Consider the following 22583-nt stretch of genomic DNA (forward strand, 5'->3'; position numbering starts at 1 on the left):
CCAGCCTTATTATTTTGTTATTGTTTTTCTGTCATTGTGTATTTCATTTGAGGAACACACAAAATGACACTGGGACAATCTATCTGTCTACAATAATAATAATAATAATAATATATAATAATAATACATTTGGATTTATATAGCACCTTATTCTGGTGACTCAAAGCGCTTTACATGACATTATTCTTTCACTCCACACATGCTGTTTGTTGGAAGCTAAAACACACATTAAGGAGGACATGTGTTAAATACACATATTAGCATTAGCATACATTTATATGTATGGAAACGTGTGTGTGTGTGTGTGTGTGTGTGTGTGTGTGTGTGTGTGTGTGTGTGTGTGGGTGTGTGTGTGTGTGTGTGTGTGCAGCACATAAAGCCGAATTGGAGAAGTTTTAGTTTAAGTGGAGGTGTTCAGAGTGGATCCATCACCAGGATCTGGATCTGATCCTGAAAAAACTCCCCCTGTAGCGTGTGAAGAGTGGGGTGGGGGGGGGCACAGCAGGTCAGCAGGGGGGGCAAAACCCGCAAATGCCCCCCATGAAGCTGACACTGGTTATAATCATCTAGAGACTAAATGTTTTTAGGTTTTCTCTTGTTTATACACTGGGTTTTTCTATCAGATATGTATAAATGTCTGGCCATTGAACATCGGACCAGGAGCACACATCTGATGATCGCTCGTTTTCAGGAATGCTGCATGGATCCCACAATCGTTCACCTGTATTTAAAGTGAGTTATCTTAAATAAACGACAACGTCCTCAGATGACAAACTTTCTACAAATTACCAACTATTTATGAGTTTTAACAGCAGTTCATTCATTGTCATTTTTCAGTTTTTCAAGCATCACATTGTGTAAACATGGTTTCTGCACCGAGTATACACGTGCACGTCAGTCACGTGTCTCATGTTTGTCCACATTAAAATGGGTCAATAGGTTGACCCGCTCATTCTCCAAGTTAAAACTCATTAAAAAGCAGTTGAGGAGCACAGTGGGACAGGAGAGACTGAGTGGACTCACCATGTTGTCCATAGAGAATCAGAGAACAACGGAAACGGACATACAGAGCATCGTGGATGAGTTCACAGAGCGTCAGGCTCGTCGTATGTCCTTCAAATAGTGGTGAGTAGGTCTATAGTACTTCATATTAAATAGTGTTTGTGAACATGTGGGTCACTGTGTTAGTTTTACTAAACTTTATATCTACTAATACAGGCTCTGAGTTGAAATGGTTAAAGTGGGTGTCAGAATGATGTGGTCACTATCCGTGGTGCTGAACTGCTTTGAATTTGTGTTAGTGACCATCCTAATGTTTTGTTATACTTCATGTCCGTGTGATGGACTTCAAAATGACATAGTCACTCTGTGTGGTGTCAAAGCATGTAAGCCCCACTGTTGTGGGCATGTGTATGTTGTAAAATGATGTTATCATGAGCTTCATTATTTGGGTTTAAAGGGCCCGATCATTTGCCCAAATGATTGGCAAAACATTTGTTCTGCTAGTACGCACACACACACACACACACACACACACACCACACACAACACACACAACACACACACACACACACACACACACACACACCACACACACACACACAACACACACACACACCACACACACACACACACACACGAGCGTCACCTCTGTGACCTTCAAACATCTCTACACCTCATGGTGTTTCACTTCTACTGGTCATTGTTACAACTGGTGACACATCAAACATTCACAGGCTTTCACTTTTAAATAACCAATAATAAAAACATACCAGTTTTTAAAACATAAATCCATGTTTCTTTCAAAATATAAGACAAGTTCAAACGACTCAACTCAAACACTAACTGGAAACGTAAATCATGGATTTGTTCTCGTCTAAAACAATGAATAAAATAAAAAACACATCAAAAATAATTTAAATAAATACCAGTTAAAGACCCTTTAGTGGCTTCAAATGATTAAAATTAACAAAAACATTTTTAACTTTTGCTTAAAAAGGTTTCAACATCATGACCGAGTAGTTTATCACTCAAAATAAACACAAAATGACTCCAAAAAACACACAAATTACTGCAAAATACGCAAAAAGAAAAAACCCTGCATTTTCTGATGTAAGAATACAGAAAATGACTTTTTAAATCATAATTATGCCTACTTTTGTTGTTTGTGTTTTTACTAGACTCATTTGGTGCACCGTCTGTCATTTTGTGTGTTTTATAGACATTTTGCGTATTTTTTGTTGTTGTTTGTGTGTTGTGGTTGTCATTTAGCGTGCTTTTGTGAATCATTTTGTATATTCTCTCATTTTGTGTATTTTTCTCATAATTCTGCATATGTTTGTTGTCATTTGTGAGTTATTCTCATCATTTTGCGTGTTTTTGTTGCTTGTGTAGCTTGTGCAGTTGTGTGTGTGTGTGTGTGTGTGTGACATCATCATCACCTACAGATGTGTCCTCTATGTGAATCAAAGCAGAGAAACTGTACTGTTGTTCAGTGGCGGGAAGAAACAGCAGCGGCTTCAGTGGCCTTTGATGATGAAATGAATCCAAAGCTAATAGGCTGTGTGTGTGTGTGTGTGTGTGTGTGTGTGTGTGTGTGTGTGTGTGTGTGTGTGTGTGTGTGTGTCAGTTTGGGGCAATAACACACAGATAAAGTTTTTGTGCTGATGATGGCGTTTAGTTTGAACTGGAAGTGAACGAGTAAACAAGAGAAGTGCTGAGTAAACAATGCATTAACACACACACACACACACACAATACACGCCCCCAAAGTGCTGCGTCAGCATTCACTTCAACACAAACTGCACATCATCATCGTCTCACATTCACTCTGATCTCGACGCATGTTTTTCTGACCATAAATAAACGTGTAGAAAAGTTTCACGTTTTTTTCAAACTTTGGAAAATGACTCACTTCCTGTTTGCAGCTCAAATGTAAACGATGCAGGATTTTAACGACGCTTTAATTAAATGAATCATCAAATTTGTCCTGTCTGTTTTTTTTTTTTAGTAAAAAGGGCGGAGCCACAAACATGTGATTGTCTCTGATATGAGGGTCACATGATCAACATTCATGTCAGCATTAGAATAATGACCAATCTGAGCATTAACACAGGAAACAACAAAGGAACTGTAGGAACTATAGTATTATTTAGAGTTTTTGTATATTTTTCTAGTATTATTTAGAGTTTTTGGATATTTTTCTATAGTATTATTTAGAGTTTTTTGTATATTTTTTGGTGTACACATTCTTATTTTTTGTTGTCATTTTGTAATTTTTCTCTAAATTTTCTGTGTGTATTTTTGGAGTCCTATTGTTATCATTTTCAGTTTTATTTTTGTTTTGTGTATTTTTATTCAATATTTTGTGTTTTTTCAGTATTTTAATGTTTTGTGTGTATTTTGGTGGTCCTTTTGTATATTTTTCTGTAATATTTTGTGGTTTTGTCATATTCTAGTGTGTTTTTGTGTATTCTAGTGTATTCTTCAGTGATATTTTAGGCATATTTTGGTGGTCCTTTTGTGTATTTTCTGTAATCTGTTGTAGTTTTGTAGTATTCTAGTGTGTCTTTGGTGTTTTGTGTTTTTTGCCCGTGTGTTTGAGGGGTGTGAGCAGATAAGAAGCACTGTGCCTGTGTTTGTCAGAGACTGTACTGTTGTTGGTGTGGTGGGAAAAGGGTAAATAAATCCCTTTAAAGTCCTGTGTGATATGACAGAGGAGCACGACTGTGACTCATTACTATTATCATCCTGTCACTGCAGCTACGTGCCACCGCGGCTCATTAACCTCCACGAGGATTCACCACCGCCGCCATGATCCGCACTCGGATGACAAGCGGGAAGAACGCCAGAGCCCAAAATTAGAGGCTTTGGTGTCATAAACTAGAGAGACATCGTAGATGTTTAGCCCATGGGAAAAAATAGGAGTTCAGTTTTACTGTTGTAGCTTTTATTGATTCTTCCACAAGAGAAAGGGGGCGGGGCTACAAACATGTGCTTGTATCTGATCTGAGGGTCACGTGATCAACAATACAATAATAATGACCAATCAGAGCATTAACACACATTATGTATGTGTGTGGTTGTTTTGCATCTTTATGTTGTGTTTTATATATTTTCCTCTCATTCTGTGTATTTCTGTAACATTTATCATTGTTGTCATTTTGCATATGTTTGTCATTTGTTTTTTTATTTTGTTTTGTGAAAAAATCATCATTTTTGGAGTAATGTCTTGTATTTTTGTTATTTTGTGTGTTTATGTTGCTTTTTCTGTTCTCTTGTTGCCATTTTGTATATTTTTCTGTCATTTTGTCTATTTTTGTAGTTTTTTTTTCTGTAAAATTAGTCATTTGTGTCTTTTGTTGTTTTGCTTTGCTTTGAAGTAATTTATTTTATTTTTGTTGTAATTTTCTTTAGTTTTGTGTGATTTTGTGTAATTGTGCCGTTTTGTGCATTGTTCTACTGCATTGTTCTATTTTGTGTATATTTTTGATGTTGTGAGTGTAAATGTTGTGATTTTGTGTATATTTGCTGTCATTTGTATATTTTTTTAATCCCATTTTGTGTACTTTTGTATTTTTGTGTTTTAAAAAAAAATTGTTTTTTTTTTTGTCATTTTGTGTATTTTTCTGTGCTTTTGTGTGTTTAGAGTCACTTTGTGTGACATATAGATCTATATCACATATATCTGCGCTGTGTTGCCAGATCCAGCTTCCACACACAAACATCCTCCTTCATGCACAGTGAACATGGTTAGTTTTTGGGTTTGTTGCAGGTGTGCAAAAGAAGAGCAGAGGTTGCCAGATCCAAATCAGGGTCAAAGTTGCCACATTGGACAGTTTCCTGCCTCTCAGATATAGTTTAATGTCACTCATTTGCTCACACTTTATACACAGAGTGACAGGAGAGAGTGTGTGTGCGTCTATGAGTCAATATGTGTGTGTGTGTGTGTCAGATGAAGTGTGATTTCTTCTCCTCTCCGTTTTAATCAGCAGTAAATCACAAATGCTTCTTCTGCCCAGTCCTCTGCACACGCCAGTGTGTGTGTGTGTGTGTGTGTGTGTGTGTGTGTGTGTGTGTGTGTGTCCTGGGGCGGAGGTGGATCAGATGTGTGTAGGTGCAGAGCAGAGAGAGCAGTGATCTGAAGGAGCTGCTTGGCCTCAATCTGATTGTGGCTCCAAACTGTTTACACACACACACACACACACACCACCACACACACACACACACACACACCACACACCACACACACACACACACAGATATATCTGTGTTTTTAATGAGAAATACTTTCTATGAATAATAAAAGTGGAGCCTGAGGAAAAGGTGGTAAATGGGATTTTAAAAACCACAGAAATGGGTTAAAAGTTGCAAATTAGAGTGGATAAAAACAGACAGAAAAAGTGGTGAAAAAGGTTCAAAGTTTCAATATTAGAACAATTAGTTTAAACTGGATAATAATGGACATGACAAATGGTGAATGTGGTTAAATTGGCAAAGAATAAGCATGAAATATGGTGAAAAGAGGTTAAAAGTGACAATAATGGGTCACATAGTGTGGAAAAAATGTACATAAAAGACATTGAAATGTGATGAATAAGTGTCAGAAATGGGAGTAATTGTAGCAAACATACATTAAAAGGAGAAAAGTGACAAAACTAAGTTAAAATATGGCAAGTTTGGTGTAGTTGCAGATGAAAGAACAAAAGTTTTCTTTGGTGATTTCAGTATTTTTGTTGTTATTTTGTCTATTATGGAGTCATTTAGTCTTTTTTATTTTTGTTCTTTTTTAACTTTGTGTATTTTTGTATTCTATGTATTTTAAAGTCATGTTGTGTGTTTTTCTGTCTCTATGTGTTTTGCATTAGTTAAAAGTTGCAGATGAGAGTGGCAAAAAACGGAGAGAAAAAGTGGTAAAAAGTGTCAATATTGGCTTAAAAGTGGCAGAAATGGGGAGGGGTTAACGCAATTTATAAAGTAGGAACAACTGATTTAAACTATTGGCAAAAATAAGCATGAAATATGCTCAAAAGAGGTTAAAAGTGACAATAATGGGTCAACATATGTGACATTAGGTGGAAAAGTGGTGGAAAGGGTTTAAATACAGAAAATGTCTGAAAAGTGGAAAAAATGTGCAGAAAATACATTGAAATGTGATGTAGAAGTGTCAGAAATGGGAGAAATGAAGCAAAAATGTATTAAAAGGAGCAAATAGGCTAAAATATGGTGAGTTTGGTGTAGTTACAACCCTACTACAGACACGTATGTCATCTCATAGGGGCAATGTCATGGATGTGCCATGTTCCATATCTCTACAAATATTTATCGTACAGTTTGATGCTTACATTTATAAAAAATCATCTCAAGAGGAATATTTTATTTTATTGGACCAAAGCTGTACGACCTACAGTAAAAAGATCAGTAGGGGTCAAAGTTCATGACGTCGCAAAAAAAAAAATAACAATACTTTTTTTCCTACAACTTGGCCACTGGTACCATTGAACATTTCCTTCCAAATTGTGACCTTGACCTTCACTCAAGGTCATATCTAAGGTCAAGAACTCCTCATAAAAGTGAACAAAGTGAGACCTCAACGTTCTCAGGACAACGAAGCTCAGCGAAAACAAAAAAAAACGACTTTTTCTCTATAACTTGGCCACAAATTGAGATCCAGTGCTCAAACTGGTACCATGGACAACATTTCCTTTCAATGTTTGACCTTGACTTTGCTCAAGGTCATATTAAGGTCAAAGTCAGTGTTCTGTTTTTCCTGCATTATTACTTTCAATTTCATGAGTAAAAACAATAAACAAATCTAGATTTTTGCTCATTTTCAATTGCAAATACATATTTGCCTTGTGAATACAGGTCTAGCCTAGTTTTTTACTTGTGTTGTATATTTTTTGGTTGCGTTTTCTTATTTGTGAAGAGAGTGAAAGCCTGACCTTTGCAGAGCGGCGGAGGAGGCATTGGCTTACAGCTCTGATGGCAGGACTTTCTCACGGTTACTAATGACGTGCGTCAGCGCTACATTTGGAAAGTTGGTGAAACAGGAGCAGCAGTGAAAGCCTGAGGAGGAAGTAGAAAAAACATTACGCGGCTTTATGGCTTCATATTTAAACCAAAGTGACAAAACCTGAGAAACGCTCCAATATTTCACTTTGTTTCACTGTCACAAACAAAATAAAGTTCAGCTCTTTATTTAGACTCAGAGCAGGACTTCCTGGTGCGCACGGAGGAGCCGACGGGAACGCAAAGGTCAGCTCAATGTGAGAGAAGTGTCCCCAGGAGAAGAAAGAGAAGAAGACAGAGGGAAAGGAAAGTACACAACGCACACAACCACCGTAACACACACTAGAGTACAACAGGAACTTCTATTCATTTTACAATCAAACACAAAGTGACACTAACTAACTAACACAAAAATCACTCTAAAAACACCACACACACAAGATAAGAGGAAAAGATACACAAAATGACATAAAAAAACCTCCTTAAAAACAAGGAAAAAAAAACGAGCAAATGACAACAAAAGACATTAAACATAAAAAACTGCACAAAATAAGAGGGGAAACAGGAAAAAAAAAAATGAAGTAACATAAAAAAACATTATAAAACAAGAGAAAAATGCACAAAGCTAACAAAAATTACTCCAAAAATGCACTAAACATTAAAAAAAATGCACAAAGTAAGAAGAAAATATACACAAAAAGGCAAAAATAACAGAAAACTACACAAACGGACAACAAAACAAACAAAAATGACTCCAAAGACACAAAACATCAAAAATATACAAAATGAGAACAAAAACACAGTTCCTTTGTTGTTTCCTGTGTTAATGATCTGATTGGTTGTTATTCTAATGCTGACATGAATGTATACAATTACATGTTTTTGGCCCCGCCCCCTGTGATAAAAGCTGACCATCTCGCACATTTCATCATGAGTTTTAAAACAAGTGAGGAGAAATGAAAACATAATAAAATAATAACAACCATCCGACCTGATAACGAAGTTTGTTCCTCAGAAACAAACTTTAACTTTAATGTGAGCAGAACAAAGAGCCTGAGATGTGATGAAGACCTTCAGGTACGTCTGGTTCTGTTCACACTAACAATGACTCAGCAGAACGACCACACGCTGACAGTGAAATCAATGACTCATTTTAAACCTCACGCTCCGTCCAATCAGCTCTTTGTTTGCCTTCATTAGCCACAGACAGCGTTTCCATGACAACATTAAAACTCACCTTCAATAAAATCTAAAGAACTCAAAGAATGACTCAATAAAGTTAAAGAAAAGATCCAATCCAACTTTATTTATAAAGCACTTTAAAAACAAAGTGCTGTACAAAGAATAAAACTATATAAAATAACAGTGCACATTAAATCAATGCAATAAAATCCATATGTCAAAGTAAAAAGATTTAAAAACAGACAGAGATGAAACCTCTTCACAGTGTTGTGGAGTAACAGATTACATGTAACCACATTAAGTAATCAGATTACAAATCATGAGTAACTGCAATCTGTTACAGTTACAGTTTAAATAGTTGGTAATCGAATTACACTTAAACTGTTAAAATCAATGGATTACACAACGTTACCGCTGTGTTTCATGGGTTTATTCACTAAACATGGCAACGCGATGCATTTCCCAGAAGCCCAAATGTAAACACAGAAAAAATATTTGCGTCGGTCACTCAATCTAATGATGTAGGAAGACGAACAGCGGGAGGTAGACGTGGAACGGGAGGCAGAGCTGGAGCGTGAACAGGTAAGAACGCGTTCCCGTGGTCAGCACGTATGGTTGCTGTGGGATTAATTAAAACTATTAAAACTTGATCATTTTGTAATAACGTTACGCTGAGGAGTGACAAAGTTAAACAAATGTTAAGGCTAAATCTCCACTGGGCAACCGTCAGCACACAGGCTGATCACAGTTAGCATGCTAACGTTAGCTTCTCTTCTATGTTGGGTATTGATGTTATGATGTCAGGGCCCAGATTAGTTGATCTATAGAGAGATGACTCTGTTGTTTCCTTTGATTCATCCTGAGGAGATACTTTGATGTTCAGCTGCTCGTATCTCACAATGTGAACATCTCACTAGTATTTCAACTAATATCTAGTAATGCAGATGATGATTTTAGATAAATATTAAATACGCACAATATCATTAAAGACAGTGTTTTGACCTTGTATATTATTTTTGTGCTTAATTTGAAACTGTTTTAGAAAAACTTGCGTAATAGACGGAGTCGACAAGGATAATAGCCGTTAGCAACATCCCTAATGTCTACCTACGTATTGATATGCAGTTAGTTACAGTCTATTGTCCACTCTACAGTTAGTGCTACTGTTCATGTTTCCTTACAAACCAAGTCCTCCATGATGTAACATGGTTTATTGAATAGATGAGTAAACTTCACACATTACATTTTAAAACATGATTTTTATGAGTGTGTGTTACTACTGTGAAGGATCAGCACTATTGATCGACCGATTCATCGGGAGGCCGATTGTATCGACCGATTTTTGCATGTTTTATGTGTATTGGCATCGGCCGATACACAAAAAACATGGCCATGACACATGGCTGCTGGATACAGAGGCTGCAGAGCCCCTCCCCCCACTAGCAGAGCGTGAATGAAGCTCTTCAACCCCAACGGCAAGTTTTAAACTTTCAAAGCATCTTTTAACTGTTGAACTTAGCTGTTGTTCCGTGGGTCCACGTGTTGTGTCGCACTTGTATTTAACGAGCAGCTGGCTGGAGGTTTGGCGTGTGTGTGAGTGTGTTTCTCTCTCTGCTTCTCACTCAGCGCTGCGCTGAGAAGAAGTTTTTAAAACTTTGAGAAACAGTTTACTACTTGTTTGAATATTTATTCCTGTTGATATAAATTAGAACAGAAACTTCAACAGTTTGTTGCTTAATCTGACATCACGTTATTTTCTTCTGTTAATTTCTGTTCTGGGGTTGTGTTGGAATGGACTATTATTCATGGTTTCTTTTTGTGTTTAATGTTATAATTATATATATTTATACTCAATAATCCTGTTAATAAAATATATCTTCAGTCAGGCCAACTTTTGTCAAAGCTATTTTCAGGACAAGGACGAACAGTTCTCTCATAATATTTTATGAGATGTCTCACTCTATTTTTTACTTGTTCTTGTTCTACATCACCTGTTTTTATTATTTGTTAAATAGTTTTTACTTGGTGTCGTTCTACTTCACCATTGTTCATTTCAATAAATGTTCCTTTTTAAAAAAAATTGAGACTTGTACCATTTGTTATCATCATTGTGTAATTTTTATGATGTAAATTTAGGCAGCAAAAGTAGTATCGCTCCAAATATCGGCTCAAGAAAATCCGCAGTCTGTATCGGTCATCAGCTAAGGCTGATGGGAAAAAAATCGGTATCACCATCGCCTCTAGAAACTATCAGCACACACGCACGCGCACACACACACACACACACACACGCACGCACACGCACACACGCACGCACACGCACACACACACACACGCACACACACACACACAGCACCATCTTTACTTCATTAATGTTAGCGTTAGAACAGATACAGGTTGTGAACAAAAGGCAGCAATGGGAGGAGTTTAGCTAAAGTCACAGTCTGAACATGTAAACCCTCTGACAGGATTATCAGTGTCACAGCACTTAGTGATATTATGGCACATCAACACTGCTGCTAATACATTTAGAGCAGATCAGTGTGTGTGTGTGTGTGTGTGTGTGTGTGTGTGATGTACTCGTTGCGTGCCTACTTCCTATTTATATCGTCTCCAGGCATCTGTGTTCACAGCATCATGACTCTGAAAACAATACAGTTATGAACCCATGTTTGTGTGTGTGTGTACAGTATGTGTGTGCGCGTGGGAAAAAAAATAGATGTTTACATCATTCCTCGCCGTATATAAATAGCCTTTAATTATTCAAGGTTGAGAACAGAAGCTCCTCCTCAGGAATGCTTAGATTTACACACACACACACACACTCTCGCACACACACGCACAAACACACACGTTGTGTTATAACAGGCATTTGCACAATTATATCTGACATGAGCTGTTGTTCTCGTTCTCCTCGACTCGCTTTGAAAATGTTATTTTAAAAGCACGAACACGACGTTTCAAGACACGTTAAACCATAATTCTGAAGATGAAACGAGGATTTAACATTAACATATTAAAGATGTCACACACACACGCACACACACACACACACACACACACACACACACACACACACACTTTGCAAATAGAAAACCAAAGCACAAAACTATCATAAAAACATAAAACAACAGATTTACTCAAACACAGAAGACATTTTTAAAAAGTAGAAGAAAAATGACCCTGAAAGACAAAGTGACAAACAAAACATCAAAATTACTCAAAGCAAACACACAAAAAAATATAGTAAACATTGCGCTAAAGGAAAACAAAAATACAAAACTTTAGTGAAAAAACACAAGACGTCAGATTCAATGAAAAATAACAGAAACAATGGAACAAAAATGACTCATAACATTTACAAAACAACAACAAAAAGACAGAATGACAAAGAAATATACAACAAAACTAGACAGCAGGACTCAAACACAAACAAACACAAAATGAGCAGAAAAAACTGTTTTAATGCTCATTATTCTCATTATTTTAATGCTAATATGAACGTCGTGATCATTCTAACCTCCAGTCCAGAAGGTGGCAGTAATTCACTTTATTTAACGAAAGTGTTTTTGACGTTTGTTTTGTTTCAGTCAGAATTCAATTTTAAAATAACATTTTCTTACACAATACGCATATTCTGCCTGTACTAGTGTGTGTGAACTAGCTTTACAGATAGTGAACAGTTTCCAATAAAGGACCAGGAAGCGTCTTGCTGTTTTGGTGTGTTTTACTGGATAGACTGTAAAACTGTAACATACAGAAACAAAGAGAATACATATTACAATCTTAATGGGCAAATATACATTGCAACATAAAATAAGTAGCTTAGAATTAACAAAAACCCTCAAAAAACAGCAGCATTAACAAGCGATTAGCACAATGCTAATTTACATGGAAACTGCCATAGGGATGCTAACGGTATTAGCGCCGAATATTTTCTTACAAATTATGAACTGTAAACATGCTAAAATGACTAATGTTGGCATCTAATAGAAGCTAAGATTACTATCATTCAAATACTTACAGACAGATATTTTTGTAGAGCCAAAATGGGATGTTACAGGCTTAAACACTGTGAAGTGTTACTTGCTGTAAGACTGTTAGCAGCATGACTGAACTACGGAAGCTCTATGTGGACAAAAACACAAGAAACTCAAAACGTAAATAACTCTTCCCACAAGGGGCAGTACAATGCACAATTTTAAAAATGAAATCAACTTGTGAGCACAAATATATCTGAATGCTAACGGCTAACAGTGCTGAAGCACATACAGTATTTAAAGTAGTGCTAGCTTAGTTGAGGACGTGATTAGCGTTAATTAGCCGTTAGTGGCTCAGTGGTATCAGAGTGTTGTTGAGATTATAGATATTAGAAGGATCGTTTCCTAATATTCAGAGAAAAGGTTAAATTACTGTATTTATATATTTAAACATTGATATATTTAACATTTGCTGTCATTAACACGTCAGTGATACCTCACGGTTGTGCTCTGGTTACAGCTACAGCGTAAAGTGTGTTTTTTGTTATTTTTGTCGTCATTTTGTAAATTTTTTCTGTCGTGTGTTTTTCGGTTGAGTGAATTTTTGTGTGTTTAGTTTGTGAGATTTATTAGTTTTAGGGGTCCTTTGCGTATTTTCGTTGTTTTGTGTATTTTTAGGGGTCATCTCTAGTGTTTTGGGGGTCCTTTGTGTATTTTCGTTGTTTTGTGTATTTCTAGGGGTCATCTCTAGTGTTTTGGGGGTCATTTGTGTATTTTCGTTGTTTTGTGTATTTCTAGGGGTCATCTCTAGTGTTTTGGGGGTCATTTTGTGTCTTTTTGTTGTTGTTTTGTGTATTTTTAGGGGTCATCTCTAGTGTTTTGGGGGTCATTTGTGTATTTTTGTTGTTGTTTTGTGTATTTTTAGGGATCATCTCTAGTGTTTTGGGGGTCATTTGTGTATTTTCGTTGTTTTGTGTATTTTTAGGGGTCATCTCTAGTGTTTTGGGGGTCCTTTGTGTATTTTCGTTGTTTTGTGTATTTCTAGGGGTCATCTCTAGTGTTTTGGGGGTCATTTGTGTATTTTCGTTGTTTTGTGTATTTCTAGGGGTCATCTCTAGTGTTTTGGGGGTCATTTTGTGTCTTTTTGTTGTTGTTTTGTGTATTTTTAGGGGTCATCTCTAGTGTTTTGGGGGTCATTTGTGTATTTTTGTTGTTGTTTTGTGTATTTTTAGGGATCATCTCTAGTGTTTTGGGGGTCATTTGTGTATTTTCGTTGTTTTGTGTATTTTTAGGGGTCATCTCTAGTGTTTTGGGGGTTATTTGTGTATTTTCGTTGTTTTGTGTATTTTTAGGGGTCATCTCTAGTGTTTTGGGGGTCATTTGTGTATTTTTGTTGTTGTTTTGTGTATTTTTAGGGATCATCTCTAGTGTTTTGGGGGTCATTTGTGTATTTTCGTTGTTTTGTGTATTTTTAGGGGTCATCTCTAGTGTTTTGGGGGTCATTTGTGTATTTTTGTTGTTGTTTTGTGTATTTTTAGGGGTCATCTCTAGTGTTTTGGGGGTCATTTGTGTATTTTTGTTGTTTTGTGTATTTTTAGGGGTTATCTCTAGTGTTTTGGGGGTCATTTGTGTATTTTTGTTGTTGTTTTGTGTGCTTTGTAGCTGATTGTAGTCTGTAGTAAGATGGCCGCCGTTCTGGGCCCAGCACAGGCTGATTACTGAGATGGTGAGGTCTATATTTGTAGATCTATGAAGCTGCTGTGACACTCAGTAGTGCACAGAGACACAGAGCAGCAGAAGGAGACCACACAGCTGTAGGTGACCCCGTGAACATCAGAGAGACTTCCTGTTTCCTGTTCACACTCAGTGAGGAGACGTTCCCACACTCACACTGATTCTCTCAGTTGATCCTGAATGCTAATCACATCCTGCTGAGCAGAAATCTCACCTTCAGCCATGTTGATAATTGAAAATCTTCTCACTTTTATTTTTAGTCTCGTCTGAAGTCATGTGACTCGTCTCAGTGACAATGAGAACAGAGGAGCTGCTGCTGGGAGGATAACAAGGATGTGAGACGCAGTATTAATCTGTGCTCAGGTCAGAGGGCAGAGGGCGTGAGGATGAAGGGGATTGGACGGCTCAGTGATGAGGTCACACAGAGGTGAAACAGTCAGAGACGCTGAGATCATGTTAATAAATCTATGTTTAATATCACTCAGAGGATTAGAGGAGAAATCTAATGTACACATTAACCTACATAATGTTCACGTAGAACACAGAAACACACACACACACACACACACACACACACACACACACACACACACACACACACACACACACACACACACACACACACACACACACACACACACACACACACACACACACACACACACACACACAGCTGCAATAGGTGAAATATTAGCTCCGCCCATTTCCTGTAATCATGGAAAAAAAAGACGGAAAACCTAGAATTCATGTTTGGAAACGGAAAAATCAGCAAAAAATCCCATTCAAACGCCTTCATCTTGGTTCTTTAGCTCCGCCTTCTTTCTCTGATGTCGTTTTATTTTGCTTTTTGTAGTTTTTCTCAAAAAGCGTGGCCACAAACTTGTGAATGTATCTGATCTGAAGGTCACATGATCAACCTTCATGTCAGCACTAGAATAACGGAGAGCATTAACACAGGAAACCACAAAGGATCTGTGTGTATTTGTGTTGCCATTTTGTGTTTGTGGTAATTCACTAAATATTTTAAGGTCATTTCTATATTTTTGTTGTCGTTTTGTGGGTTTTTTAGGGGTCATCTTCATGTTTTGGGGTAATTTCCCATCTGGGTTAAAAGCACAACGTGTGTTTGAGGCTAAAATTGGACATAAATGACTATAAACTGCAGATTATTATTCTTTTATCAAACTGTAGAGACTAAACTGAGTGTCGTGATTTCCTGCGGCTGAAGAACGTCCGTTTTAAATTGCTACGACGTAGAGAAGTCGTGAAGTCTGTAAAAATGTCCTCCAGGCATCAGGAGTTTCCTCTGCTGGAAAATGTCTATGTTTGAATATTCATGAGAGGAGATACTTGGCGATGAGGTGGTGATGACTCAGCGCTGAGTGGGAGGAGACGCTAATGCTAACGTCTACAGCAGGAAGTCAACTCAACACTTCCTTTACTTTAGAGTTTCAGATTGCTTTTAAATCAAATCTTATCATTATTATTATTATTGCTATTATTATTGTTTTTATTACAACTATTTAAATTAATACAAACACGTGTTGAGATGTATGAAGAGATGCAATGTTTTTTTTTTTTTTAAAGGATTTTTTTGGCTCTAGTGGCCTTTATATGACAGTTGCTAGACAGGAAGCGGGTCAGAGAGAGCAGGGAATGACACGCAGGAAGGGGTCCCAGGCCGGGAATCGAACCTGGACCCGCTGCAGGTGAGGAACTACAGCCTCCATACATGGGGCGGGCGCTCTACCCACTGAGCTACACACCGCCCCGAAGAGATGCAATGTTTACCGTTCCATATTTAACAATTCAAACAGAAAGAACAAAAACATAGAAAAGTGACGCTAAATAAAATCTAGGGCTGCAGATATTCAGTGATTGTGGAAAACAGACAGAAATAATCAAATCCATTTGGACATAGAGACAGAAATATAGATTCTTACACAAAATGTGCTGTAATAGGAGGCGATGTGACAAACTTCACCTTCTATATAAATATCTCTACGACACTTCTTTTTGGGACAATATCACATTTCCTACAAGTTTTTCTCTGTAAAACTGCGAGGCTAATGTTAGCTTTAGCATGTGTAGCTAAGGGGAGGACGACAAATCTAACGTAATCTCAGTTTGTTCTCGTTTCTGTTCATTTCTCTCAGAAAGATCAGGAGAAACTGGTCCATGCTTTAATCTCTGCAGACTGGACAACACAGACTTAGTTAACCAGGCATAACAGTTCGAACACTGAGCAGGTGATTAAAGCTGATCACGTTTTTACGGAGCGCTGCTGCGCTACACGAAACACGGGCGGAGCTTTACAGGCACAGCAAAGTTAACGTGCACTGGAGATTCTGTAGTTAGGAGTCAGTGATGATTTGTGTTGTTTTAGACATTGTTTGTGGTGATCTAAGATGAGTTTAATGCAGCCAGGACAGGAGGAGAGAGGGCGGTGCACCCACCTAATAAGCAGTCCCAGAAACAATTCCCCATAAAAACGTTCTTTGCACCACAGTGATGGCGTTTAATGCCGATTTTGTCCATTTCCGCGTTTAAACGTTTTTATTGGTCGATTCCGTCCACGATTCCGTTAATGAAGATTTTATAGGGCCCTACAAACAGCCAATCATTCAGTAGCTGTAAAGTTTGGTTGCCATGTTGGTATGTTTTCAAGTAAGTAGCATGCAGTGAGTTTAGACTGTGCAGTGAGAAGCCGAGTGGTGAGTAGAGGCAACCTCTATGTAGCGGAAACTAGCACTGGTAGAATCCTAATCCACAGTAGTACCGTTGTGTAGAATTTCTAGTATAGTTGAAACCGTTACAATTTGGCACCGCGGGGTATCGTGGGTATCGTGCAACTATAATTTGTACGTGTTTGTGCTCGTGTGCAGTTAACACACGTTTTTACACACACTTAAACACACACACCTGTAGGTCATCAGGTCCTGGGTGTGTGATGTCACTCTCAGATCATCAGATACAGGAAGAGCAGCGACGAGGATAAAAAAACCAACCTAAAGTCAGGACAATGTTTCCGGATTAGTATGTGTAATGAAAGCTTTAAACTGCAAAGAGCTGCAGGAACACACACGCACACACACACACACACACACACACACACACACACACACACACACACTGCATCTCATTATCAGTGTTAGTCAGCACTCTGCTGTTGCTTTGGTTTTTCTGTGATTTTAGAATCAAAGCCTGGTTTTTGTCTCCTGGCTCAGATCTGTTCTTTATGTGGGTTTACGTTCTGGCTGAAACAGACCAGGAACAATGGGAGTATTTTCAACATGTTCCCCACAAAGGGGCACACACACACACATGCACACACACACACACAGACAGATTATTCCCTTCTCTCTAAAACAGGGATTAGTCGCTCCTCTTCTAATAAAAAAAAAAAACTGGCCTAAATATTTTCCATGGTGAACACACACACACACGCACACGCACACGCACACACACACAGAAAAGTCTTAAATTCAAGACGTGTGTATAAAATGATCTAAACCCAGTTGTGAAACTAGTTTGAAACTAAAACTAAACTCAACATATTTGGAGAACCTGAGAGACGCTGCGGATGTTAATCTCACGTGAAAACCCTTTGAATACCGACTTGTTTGATGGATGAGTTGGATGTTTTTTTTTTTTATAACGCTGTGAAGGCATAGTACAATCTCGTGTGTGTTGTCTTTCTCTGCCTGCAGCGCCACCTGGTGAGTAAATAGTGAACTGATTGTAGAGTGTTGTATAAGACACATGTGATTATTCAGGAAGTTTACTATTATTATAGTCATCTTAAAGATGGAAATCCTTGCTTTAATCACAAATAAAATTAGTTAAAAGTGACCAAAAATGGTGGAAAAAGTGGTGAAATGGGTTCAAAGTGTCAATATTGGAACAATTCATTTAAACTGGCAATATATGGGCATGACAAATGTTGAATGTGGTTAAATTGACAAAAATAAGCATGAAATTTGGTGAAAAGAGGTTAAAAGTGACAATAATGGTAAACATATGTGACATTAGGTGGAAAAGTGGTGGAAAGGGTTTATAAGTGATGAACATGTCTGGAAAGTAGAAAAAATGTGCAGAAAATACATTGAAATGTGATGTAGAAGTGTCAGAAATGGAAGTAATGTAGCAAAATACATTAAAAGGAGCAAAAATATGGCAAGAAAAAGTAATAAAAATAGATTAAAATATAAAAAGTTTGGTGTAGTTGCAGAAAAATGTTTCTTGAAGGCATCTGGCGACTCACTCACATTGTCTGGCGACCCCAAATGGGTTCCTGACCACAAGGTTAAGAACCCCTGCTCTTAGAGACGTAGCTACAGTGTGTAGGTCTGTGTGTATCTCTGACTCACATACATACATTTGATTTTTCAATCAATCAATCAATCAATCTTTATTTGTATAGCGCCAAATCATAACCAATGGTATCTCAAGACACTTTACAGTAGAGCAGTCTTAAGGACGGACTCTTCATTTTATGGATACACACATATGCATATATACGTATATACACATACATATGTATCCCACACCCAACATGAATTCATCATGGCGGCAAGGAAAACCTTCTGTTAAGCAGCAGGAACCTTGTGTGGATCCCATTCCTATGATGAACAGCCATCCACGTTATGCTGTGTTGGTGTCATTGATTATTATTATTATATCTCTGTCAAAACGATCATGTGAAAAGGATGGATATTAAAAATACACAAAATCAGCTACAGAACAAATGTAGTACATGGTGTGTGTGTGTGTGTGTGTGTGCCCAGTTTAATCCAGTATTCCCAGGCCTCGGAGAATACGAGGAGTATTAATTATAGTATAATTAATTAGGGTGGACATTCTGAAACTGCCACAGAGTCAGCCACTAGTGAGTGTGTGTGTGTGTGTGTGTGTGTGTGTGTGTGTGTGTGTGTGTGTGTGTGTGTGTGTGTGTGTGTGCGCGCGTGTGTGGGGACATTTCCAACACAGAGGAGGATTTTTGATGCCAAGAACAGAGTGGTGAGACATCAGTAACAGTAATGATTGAAGAGGAATGAAAGGAGACACATGTGCACGCACGCACGCACGCACACGCACACACACACACACACACACACACACACACACACATACACACACTTCTCCAGAGTGTTTCTGAAGTATCTCACACACAAAGTTGACTGCTCTGCGTTGCCAGATATGGTGACTTTTGCACAGAAAAACATCTTTTATTTTATCGCAGGAAATTTTAATATAACACTTTAACACTGAGTTTGTTGGCATTTGTATGTTGTTTGTTTTGTTTTTTTTTACAAATGAAAATATTATTATTGCTAATTATGAGTTTTTGTTGTCTTCTTTGTGTGTTTTTTTTATTTATTTTGTGTGTAGTCATTGTTGTTTTGTGTATTTTTGGAGTCATTTTGTGTTTTTTTTTTGTGTATTTCTTTGTGGGTTCATACTTTACTTTGGGGGCCGCGTGAGATTACAAAGAGAGCCCCATGTGGCCCCAGGGCCACCAGTTTCCCATGTCTGCTATAAATCATTAGAAATGTGGTTAACACCGAGTTGTGCTTTGTAAAAAAAATACTGTGATATAAATGCTTGGTCGTACAGCACACGCACACACACAAGTTGAAAACCACTGTCCTAAAACTCCTGCTTTAGACGCTCTCAACCCAACCTGGCAACCCATTTTTCACTCTGTTAGGTTTTAATAAAGTCAAGAGTTGATTTTAAAATGTAAACAGGATTAGGTTTAGATAAAACAGGAATTCTTATTTACACACAAATAGACATGCTGCGTTATAATCCTGCTGACTCAGCACTCGAGGTGTGTGTGTGTGTGTGTGTGTGTGTGTGGGTCAGAGCTGATAAATGTTTGGGTCGAGCCTCGTACAGATAAAAAGCTGGAGTTCATCTGATAGCAGCAGAGAATAAAACCTCAGAGGACGGAACACTACGTTCACTCTTTATCTTTATCACAGAACCAGGAACATTCCACTGTTTCTACTGGTTTCCATTACAGCACCACTCTCACACGGTTAGTCACAAATATCACAACCTGAGCACAACGTCCTCAATTGTGTTTCCGTTACATCTTTCTCTATTGAGATGACTTCCTGAAACCCAGGTTAGCTTAGCATGTAGCCACCAGTCCTACGCCAGTTTTAATGTCTGTGTTAGCTTAGCATGTAATGACAGGTCACATATGTTTAGTTAGCTTAGCAAGTAGCACTGCATTTTTGGGTTTGTTTATCAAGTAGCGACAAGTCACACATGTTTAGTTAGCTTAGCATTTAGTGACTAGTCCTACATGTTTAGTTAGCTTAGCATTTAGTGACTAGTCCTACATGTTTGGTTAGCTTAGCATTTAGCGACTAGTCCTACATGTTTGGTTAGCTTAGCAGGTAGTGACCACGTCCACATGTTTGGGTTAGTCTAACATGTAGCAACCAGTTACATGTTTGGGTTAGCTTAGCATATAGCGACCGCTGCCACATGTTTTGGTTAGCTTAGCACATAGCAATCAGTCCTACATGTTTTGGTTAGCTTAGCGTGTAGTGACCACTCCTACATGTTTGGTTAGCTTAGCATATAGCGATCAGTCCTACATGTTTTGGTTAGCTTAGCGTGTAGCGACCACTCCTACATGTTTGATTAGCTTAGCATGTAGCGATTAGTACTATGTGTTTGGATTAGCTTAGTATGTAGCAACCAATCCCACGTTTGGTTAGTTTAACGTGTAACAACCAGTCCCACATGTTTTGATTGCTTAGCATGTAGCAACCAGTCCAACATGTAACAGCTAATCCTTCTTGTTTGGGTTAGCTAAGCTCGTAGCAACTAGCCCTACGTGTTTGGGTTAGCTTAGCACATAGCAGCCAATCCCAAATGTTTGGGTTAGCTTATAATATAGCGACAAGTTGCACATATTTGGGTTAGCTTAGCAAATAGTGACCACATCCACGTGCTTGGGTTAGCTTAGCACATAGCCATGATGGCTGAGAAGGTTCAAAGCCTAAAGGGGCGGGGCAACTTTATCATTAATTTAAAATGTCTTGTCGTGTCTGTAGAATGAAGAAAGATGTGGCTATGTGTGGATAAGTTAGTGAATGCTAATTATTGAGCTAATTATCGAGCATGGCTCATTAGCTCAGACGTAACTGATGAGCGTGAACAAAGCAGGAGGATGTTTGTTTCACGCTGTGGTTAGCTCGTATGTTTCCTCACTGAAGGTAAATCAATGGCTGTAAACAAAGGCTTTAGAGTGTCTCCTTTGTTGTGCACGTAGCACAGAAGCTAACGTGAGAAGCTAACGTGTGGCATTAGCAGGACACGTCTCCACGAGCCTCAGGAAACACAGGTGAGTGAGAGCGCTGAGAGCCATACACACACACAAACGTAAAGATTTACTGCAGCGAGAGTGAGAACACACGCACGCACACGCACGCACGCACACACACACACACACACGCACACACACACACACACACACACACACACACACACACACACACACACACCTCGCTCTAAATCAAGTCCAACTCATAAAAACTTTTTCTTGCTTTTAAACAACATTCTAATGACCTCACTGGGGGTGAAACAATTGATCCATTAATCGATCGATCCATTTGTTTTCCTACGATCCAACTACGTCCAGTGTGTGAAACACTTTGTTTGGCTTTAGCGCAGACAGACGTAGACAGATGTTCTAAAGTAGTCGCTCACTGTGTGTAAGATGTTTAAAGGTCAATTAAAATACCACAACAACATGACAAATCACTAACTACAGTTACTAATGCACTGGTTCTCAACCTTTACAGCCCCCCACCCCCAAAATAAATGCCCCAGAGAGCGGGGACCCCATGTGGAGACAGGGCCATCTATATAAAAGTTGCAAATTAGAGTGGACAAACAGAGGGAAAAATGGGAAAAAAGGTTTAAAGTGTGTATATGTATTATTATTATTATTAATAAGTGTCAATATTGGAACAATTAGTTGAAACTGGCAAATAATGAGCATGACGTGTATTTTTGTTGATGTTTTGTCTGCAGTTGTTTTGGTTTTATGTTGTGAATTTTTGTTGTGTTTTTGTACATTTTTTATGCTTATTTGCATGTTTTGTGTGATTTTAGTGTCATTTATTCTCATTTTGTGCATTTTTGAGTCCATCCATCCAATTTCGGACCCACTTTGTCCTATTTCAGGGCCACAGGGGTCTGCCGGTTTCTATCTCCGGCCCACACTAGGCGCTGGGCAGGGGTACACCCTGGACAGGTCACTGGATTATCACATAATTTTAAAGTAATCTTGTGAATTTTCTGTCATTTTTGATTGGTTAAAAATATCAAATAAGAGTGACTAAAAAAGTGGTAAAAAGGGTCCAAAGTGTCAATATTGGAACAATTAGTTTAAACTGGCAAATTTTGGCTATGACAAATCATGAATGTGCTTAAATTGACAAAATAATCATGAAATATGGTGAAAAGAGGTTAAAAGTGACAATAATGAGTCAACATATGTGACATTAGGTGAAAAAGTGGTGGAAAGGGTTTATAAGTGCTGAACATGTCTGGAAAGTGGAAAAAGTGTGTAGAAAAAGCATTGAAACGTGATGTAGAAGTGTCAGAAATGTGAGAAATGTAGCAAAAATACATTAAAAGGAGCAACAA

General features: G+C 38.0%; 1 protein-coding gene across 3 annotated transcripts in view; it reads right to left on the reverse strand.

Moving 5' to 3' along the window:
• The window catches only part of LOC114474862 (leucine-rich repeat and fibronectin type III domain-containing protein 1-like protein), a 122207-nt gene that overhangs the window by 71957 nt on the left and 27667 nt on the right, over window positions 1-22583 (reverse strand). The window contains exon 1 of one of the 3 annotated variants that reach the window (XM_028465432.1): window positions 6945-6966. The exons of the other annotated variants lie outside the window; for them this stretch is intronic. The gene's annotated coding sequence lies outside the window, so the exon portion shown is untranslated. Of the gene's footprint in view, window positions 1-6944; window positions 6967-22583 lie in introns of those variants that run through there. 3 annotated transcript variants of the gene reach the window in all.

This window comes from Gouania willdenowi, chromosome 13, assembly GCF_900634775.1.
Source record: "Gouania willdenowi chromosome 13, fGouWil2.1, whole genome shotgun sequence".
Lineage (NCBI taxonomy): Eukaryota > Metazoa > Chordata > Actinopteri > Blenniiformes > Gobiesocidae > Gouania > Gouania willdenowi.